The sequence below is a fragment of the Sciurus carolinensis genome, chromosome 8 (genome assembly GCF_902686445.1).
Source record: "Sciurus carolinensis chromosome 8, mSciCar1.2, whole genome shotgun sequence".
Taxonomy (NCBI): Eukaryota; Metazoa; Chordata; class Mammalia; order Rodentia; family Sciuridae; genus Sciurus; species Sciurus carolinensis.
In genome coordinates this window covers 7,373,357-7,381,608 of record NC_062220.1, presented here as the reverse complement: position 1 = coordinate 7,381,608, position 8,252 = coordinate 7,373,357, and positions in this window count along the sequence as shown.

Genomic DNA, 8,252 nt, shown 5'->3' with positions numbered 1-8,252 from the left:
GCTCCGAGACGGCTCTAGGAATCTAGTCTTTGGAAATAACTTAAGTAAATATTCTTTCTTTATGTTGTTTTTAGTTGTCGATGGGCACTCTTATTTAAATGTGGTGCCTCCCACACGCTGGGCAGTGCGCTACCCCTGAGCCACAGCCCAGGCTCTTAGTCAGTGTCTTTAAATGAGAAAAACAGCGCGGCCTGTCCCCACAGAGGCGCCCGGGCCGCTTCCGCGGGGCACTACGTCTGCCGCCGCGGAAACGGCCGGGATTCGGTTTCCTCGAGCACGAAAAGGGGAAAGTGCGGCGGGAGGTGCTGCGCGGGGAGGGGCGGGCCGCCCGAAAGCGAGGTGTGAATTCGCGGGACGCCCCTGCCTTCGGGGCCGCCCGCTCCTCCGCGGTCCTTTGTCCTCTGCTCCGCGCGGGCTGGGGCCGTCGGTGGCGGGTGCCGCGGACCCGCCATGCTCTGCCCTTCCCGGGCCTCGCTTTGTGTCTGCCCGAGGGTCGGCACAATGGACGGGTCCTCCAGACCTCGGGCGCCGGGCCGGGCGGCCCGAGGCTCCAAGGCAACGAGGACGCGGCCTGCCGCTGAGAGGAGGCCGCTTCCCGCGCAGGAGAGCGCTCCGCGCCGCCCCGAGCACCGGCCACCCGGCGCGGGGACCACAGGGCCGGGCGAGCCCAGCCCCGGGCGCGGGCGGGGACAGGGAGCGCGGAAGCGGCCCCGCGCCACCACCGAGAGGGCCCGGCCTTCCTAGAGCGGCCGCCAGCGGCCAGGTGCGGGCGCCGGGCCTCCGGGGCCTCCCCGACGCCGGCCGGCAGGGGGCAGCACGCCCGCCCGCCCGCGCCGCCCGACGTGGCGCTGCGGGAGCGAGATCCCCGCGCTGGGCCTGCGGGCGGCGAGCCGCGCCGCCCCCGCCTCATCGGACGGGGAGGAGACGCCGGGGCAGAGGAGTGTTGAGCGTTTGCGACCCTAAAAAATAAGGGCATAGAATGGACCTACACCTAGCAAACTACGGAGGCACGCGGACGCACACCTCCTAAATTAGGAAACGGCGCAGTTTCTTGGCGTCCTTGTCCCTGCCCAGCTTGGGCACCCTGTGACACTCCGCGCTGTGCCCACTTCACGCGTGCCGGATCGGGGCTCGGGATCCTGTGAAGTCTGTGATGGGGCAGCGAGGCCCCCGAAGGAGACCGGGAGGACTTGGGGAGACTCGGAAGGGCTCAGGGGCCTGGGACTGGGAGAAGACCCTTCCCGGGTCAGCCTCTGTGCTTTGGAGAGCAAGCAGGATGGCCACACTAGGCGGTTGCAGGCCCCTCAGGGTCGCTGCCAGCTGGGAAGGGTGGGAGGGCTCCCTAGACGTCTTCGAAAGGTGTTGGATTTATTTTGGGGCGGAGGGTACCGGGGATTAACTCGGGCACTCAACCACTAAACCACATCCCCAGCCCTATTTTGTATTTTATTTAGAGACAGGGTCTCTATTTAGAGTTGCTTGGTGCCTCGCTCTTGCTGAGGTTGGCTTTGAACTTGCAAACCTGCTGTCTCGGCCTCCCAAGTCCCTGGCACAGTCGTGGTAAACCCCCCCCCCCCCAACTAGGTTTTGGATTAATTTTAATGAAAAAAATCATCTCCATCCTAGGTAGGCAGAGATTTGGGATTGTCCCTGTTTTTAATGCACAGTGTCATCTGTGGCTTAGCGTCCACATTTACTGGGTAGCTCTTATGTGCTGAAACCTGGTTGCCAGATTCTGGAGCAAGCACAAATGAACAACCGCCATCCCTGTCCCACTGGAAATCAAGCACACAATGGCCACTGAGTGCCCCTGGAGGCACCACCAAGCCCAGGAGAGTCCCCCGCCCCCCACCATGCCTGGAGGTCCTGCAGGGCTCTTCCCTGCATTTGGATCTTCCCTGACCTTCACAGTGGAAGTGCTTGTTGTAATCATCATTTTCTTTGTCAAACATCACTTAAAAAAAAAAAAAAGGTAGATAGACACAATACCTTTATTTTATTTATTTATTTTCATGTGGTGATGAGGATCGAACCCAGTGCCTCACAGGTGCTAGGCAGACACTCTGCCACTGAGCCAGGACCCCAGCCCACCATGTTCTGACATGGTGAGAAAAATAACACAGAGGTTATAGAAAAAGAAATGCATGTATATTCCACAAGGAGAATTAAAATTAAGAAGCCCTGTGCTCTTTCAAAGAATTAAGTAATTATGGAAATGTCACTGAATAAATCAAACATATCAAGTTTGGATTAAGACTGGGAAACACTGGAGCAAGGGAAAGAGAATTTCGCTGACTTGCCCGGGCATGGGATTTGAAGGGAGGATCCTCCTTGGAGGCTCCTCAGTGCAGGCAGTGGCAGGGGGAGGCAAGCAGGTGGGCCTGGCTCCCCTAAAGCCACCCCAGATTCTCTGCTTCCAGTTATTTTCATATTTAACTCTGAAAATGGTTTTTATTTAAACAAGGAATGCTGAGGCTAAAAACAAAAACTTGAAAACACTGGCAAAAGAAATAGCAAATTTGAAGCACAAAATATTTGACAGCCCAGTATGTGTGGTTTGTCTGTAATTCCAGCCCAGTGAGAGGCTGGGACAGGAGGATGGAAGTTCAAGGCCAGCCTCAGCAATTTAACAAGGCCCTAAGCAACTTAATGAGACCTTGTCTCAAAATAAAATAAAACAAAACAAAAAAGGGCTGGAGGTGTAGCTCAGTAGTAAAGCACCCCTGGATTCAAGCTCCAATTAAAAAAAAAATTGGCTTTCTACATTTGATAAAAGTTTTTTGAGTCCTGAATCTGAGATTCTAAAATATACAACAGAAGGGGTGAAACCTTCCAAATAACTCCCTAATGTCACAGGTATGGACATGGTTAAAAGCTATGGGTCAGAAATAAAAATGAATATCTTCCCTCATAAGAGACTGATACCTTCTCTCATAAAATAAGAGACACATTCATTTTTGAATTTTTATTGTTTAGAACTTAGAAATTCTTTTTACAGTCAGAAAAAAAATAATGCTTTTTTCATTTGGAGAAAAAGAATTTTCTGTTATGTGATGCTTTCATACTCTTTCATATGAATGCGAGTTAATCTCTTTGGTAAAGTGGACACCCAAGCAAGTCTGAGTGCAGCTGATGTTTGTTGCAAGACTCCAAAGATCTAACGGGAGTCTTGGACAAGAAATGTGTGTCGATTTCTCTCAGTATGTCTGCTGTTTAAATGAAATATGCTAGAGACTGTTTTAATTTGGCCTGGGTTTTGACTTGCTTTTTCAGTAGCATTCTGAAACTTTTGAGTTTTAGCTTTTTCCCCAAAGTTATTTCAGAAGATACCACAATTTTTTGGCTTGGTGAGGCATTAATTCAAGATAAGCTGAGCCACCACTGGGTTTAAGTGGGAAGGAATAATGACTTGGGTTGGGCAGTCCTTTTTATTAAGTTGTTGAGAGGGTAACTATGGAAGCCAATTTAGTGTCTTTACTTCTGGACAAAATTAATATGATTCTCAGTGGTGTCTGTTCATCCAAGTAGCAAAATATCTACATAAAAATTTTACCTTATATTTTAGAATTTGTGTAAGTAATTTACCTCCAAAACTTGGATCATGGGTCCATACAATTCTTTGATCTTACTTTCCATAGAAAAATGGCAATGTTACAACTTTGTCACCAGTTTACTTGTCTTGACTGAGGTTAGGTTAAATCCAATCAATTCCCAATGCTTTGAGAGCACAATTTTAGCATTCGTGGATCCTATAAATAAAGAACTGATTTAATTTACTTCTTGAAAAAAGATTTTATACTTATCAAATTATGCTGATTCTAAGAAAGTCTGTCCTGATAGTCTTTAAATAAAAATAGTGGGGATAGAAATTATCACTGGCATATTTTGTCATTGAATTTCAACTTTCTGTTATACCAATTAATAGCCAGGAGTGATGCTCTGTCTTAGATGCTGGAGTTTTTATTATTTCATAAAGAGAAGTAGTGAGTTCCATGCAGGTGGTAGTGGTGGGGGGGTTTGGCGGGGACCTTGGTGGGGACCGTGTCCGGCCGGCCTGGGCTGGAGTTGGCCTGTGCTGTTTGACTCGGGAGCAGCCCTGGCTTCCGCACAGCAGTCCCCTTGGCAAGGGCTTCTCTGAACAAAAGCCTCTTAGGCCCCTCTCTCCTCCGACGTCAGGGCCGCGTGGCTGCGAGTGCAGTTTGATTGAACTTCCTCACATCACTGCAGTCATCATTTTGACAAACGTGTCTCAAAGTCCCTCACAAGAGAAGGGCTCAGTTTAAATGGGGGCCAGTGTGGTGCTGGTGCTTCGGCCCCCAATGCACCAGCAGCGTCTGCTCCGCCCAGGTCATGTGAAGGGCGTTGCCTGTCCTGGCCTTTCTGGGTCTGGGCTGGGCTGGCCAGAGGTGTCTGCTTTCAGTCCAGTCCGGACTTGCACGGGTGTCCATGGATAGTCAGAGCTGCGAATCACAGAGAAATAGTACCATTTTCCGTTTTCCTTTTTTCTTCTTTATTAAGGATCTGGTTTGCAATTGGGAGGCAGTAAATAACAGCGGGTAACAGCAAACACTTTGGTTCTACACACTCAGTTTAAGTTTGGCCGTGTGATTTTGGGCTGATTGCTTAACCTCTGGGAACTTCATCTGTTAAAGGGGACACACTTACCAATTTCACAGCTTGTTGCAAGATAAAATGAAAACATTCACTGCGCACAGCGTCTAGAACATGGTAAGACTCTGAATCATAGTGACGTTACCGTTATCCTGGGCATCCATGGGTCTGATTTCTGACTGGAAGTCTTCATGGAAGGGCACCATAAGTAGTACTATGTTAATTTCCTCCCCTTTCTCTTTTCCTCCCTCCCTCCCTCTCTTCCTTCCTAACTTCCTTCCTTTCCCAACTTCTTTCTTTCCTTCCTTCCTTCCTTCCCCTCTCCCTCCCTCCTTCCTTTCTTATATTTTTTCCTTTTAAAGAGTCCAGCCTGGAGCTAGCCTTTGTAGAAAATGGAAATACAAGGGCTAGATTCCGTCCTGACTAGAAATACTCATTTCAAGGAACCCAACAAAACGTGATCAATGCAAAATTGATTTTTAAGAAATTCGAATGTCAAGTTTCCACTGTGACTGGAAAACAACAGGAAGCTTCTGCAGTCCAAAGGCTTCCCAGAAAGCTGGAGCAGAGGCCCCAGCCTGAATCAGCGTTGCCCTGGCAACAAGAGGGCCTGGAGGGCCTCAGTCCCTGATCCCTTAATCTGAGGAGCTGCCACACAGTGCCTCAGGAAAGGTCTCCCCGACACCTGGCTGCTCACTGCGGCTCTGACTAAAGAGGAAGCAGGAAAGATGGAGACGTGGCGCTTTCTGCCCAAGACAGCTGCCTAGGATTCTCCCTGAAGGCCCGGCTCTTCCAGATCCCTGAGGGCTCAGTTTACAGAACGAGGCTGCGAAGTCGGCCTGGATTCTAAGTGCTGTCATGGCAGCGATGGTTTTCTAACCCTTTTGTGCTTCTTCATGGGGCCCAGCACAATGCTTTGCACACAAGTGGTGCATAATAAATACTGGGGGGCTGAATGACAGCGAGCATCCCATTCGCTGCCTCTTGCGTCAGTATCAGTGAGTTGGCTGGGGTGACCAGAACATCTCCAGCTGTGAAGTAATAGGACTGGCCTCTAAGTCATCTCTGCCTTTGAAGTTCTTTTCGATTCTTGGTAGAGTCATCATTTTGACAAACAGAGCATGTTCTGCGTGATATGTTCCGTTTCCCCCAAATTTATCTTAAGTCAAAAAATCTGGAATAAAATGGAATAACTTAAAGGAGGTGCTGACTGTTTTCAACAGCCACACAGGTCCCAGGGAAAGAACTTTGTGGCTAAGCACATTGCTTGGAAGCAGAAGACTTGCGTTCAAATCCTGACTCTACCATTTGGTTGCTGTGTGACTTTGGGCTTAACCTCTCAGAGTCTCAAGCTCTTCACCTATAAAATGGTGTAACAGTAAATACCTCAGAGTTTATAATGCCAATAAGGTCTTCAAAAATATGAAGTGTCCAATAAATGGCAGCTAATTCTTTCTGGTATACAACCTCAGGGGGCCAATGGCAACAGACAACTTATGAATTTCAAAGTCTTTCTAATTAAATTAAGGGCACCCAAAGAAATCACAGTGAAAGTACCAGAAAACTCAGAGACTTGGGCTCCCACTTGTGGCAAACCTGGTGTGGGGCTGAGAGGCTGGTTTAGACCTCTGTCCACTTGGATATCAGGATGTGGCTTGATTTGACCTTCCTCACACCACAGTAATTTTCTGTTTCTGTCCATCGAAGAAATTTCCTTCTCAGAGATTCTTACTTTGAGGATACAACACTAGCCTGCTGAGCTTCTGTTTTTTCCCAAGTTAAATCATCATTAGCAGTATGTTAATAATGAAATTAGCAAACTCTGAGACCTTACTATGTGGCCATGTCTTTGCTATGTATTTATGCTTTCTGTCACTTAGGCCTGGGAACAATGGGAACTTCATTATTCCCATTTAACAGATGAGGAAGTTGATGATAATGAACTTGTTTAGAGTCAAGGTTGTGCAATCATTAAATCTGTATCTGTTTGACTCTAGAGTCTGTGTACGCTTCAGTGACTGTCCTCTTTGATTTTGGCCTCTGGTCACTAGCAGAGAGTACAGCAGATGGAGAGCAAGGATCAGGGGAGCAGTAGGGAGGTGGGACAAGAGGACCCATGATTTGGAGCATAGGGTGCTGGGCCTAAAGGAAAAAAGAGGTGTGAAGACGGGGTTAGAGCCGAGGAAGGGGAGGTGCAAGTTCAACACCCGCTAGCAGCCCAGCTCCACATGAGAAATACCAGTCTTTGACTATATTTGGTTTAATTCTATTAAAGGCTAGATTTCCTAGGAAAAGAAAGGCCCGTCAGCACCGTCCCACTTGATCTCGTGGATTCCTGGTAACTTCGCATAGCAGATGAAATCACCTGGAGTACCTGATTGGGCTCCACCCTAAACCAAATGGCCTCCATGAGTGGGAGTGCTTCCAGCACCCAGGGCCTCCAATTTTAGGCCTAGAAAAGACTGAGCAGCAAAAGACCTCTGCTACTATCTCCTTGGGGCTTTGAATATTTCCACGTTCAAAAGAATCATTTAAGCCCTGCCATCCCTACAACCTTCACCCACAACTTCCATCACCTGTGAGCTGGCCACGAAGCTCAGCCACTGTCCCAGTGATCTGAGGTTAGTTTCCTTCCCCCTCCAATCTGCTCCCGGATAACCACTGGCATCTTGTCCCTCCTGCTCATGTCTTCCCCGGTTTCTCCTACAAGAGCCAATGCCAGCTGCACGGCCTGAAGCCTTACACCCAGAACCCTTTCGGCACCCTCTGTCCACTCCAAGCCAATAGCTGGCCCTTCTCCAGGTTGGTGGGATTTGTGGGTCACTGTCCCTCATCTCCTTGCAGACTCCCTGCCACACCTTGGCTTTTAAGAACACCTCACCTATTAGATCTTTCTTGCTATTCTCACCTATAGAAATCCTGCCCCTTGGACAGACTCCCGGACTCCACCTGCTGGGGACACCCTCCCTGTTCTGGCAGGGCCCACCTAGAGCCTGAGGCCTGTTTACCCTCTGCTTGGCACTTGGTGTTTACAGCATGCTACCCTGATGTCCTGCTCCCATATCCATCCTACCTCTTCAGCTGGGACTTGGGACTGGCCTGCTTGTTGCTCTGGCTGTCACCTCTAATGTCCTACCATCATTTTAGAAACCAGCTGTGTAAATACATGTTATATCCTTTCGAATGTGAGTTCGTGTGCCAGCTCTGTGCCTCAGTTTCCATCTTTACAGAAGAGTGGGCTGTGACCTACAGTGCCCTCAAGATGAATAACATCATCTCCCTCCAAAGTCCTTTTGGAACCCTGCATAAGCAGCTTCTTACACGCAAGGTGCCCCATTTGAGAGCACTCTGCTCTGCTCTCAGGCAAGCCTCTGCCTTCCTGGAAGCCCAGCCTCCCATTGACACAGCTGAGCTGAGCTTCTGCTATTCTCCACCAACTGTCCCTTCAAATTGCCAGGATCCTCTCTGGTTACTTCCAAGCCCAGCCACAGAGGGAGAGGAAGTAACTCTGTGGGCCGTGAACTATGCCTGCAGTTTCTCTTTCTGTAAGAGAGAGAAAGCTGAAGGTGAAGAGAAACATGGATTCCCGGAGGAGCCAGGCTCCTCAGTGCATTCAACAGTCCTGGAGAGCCACTTTGGTA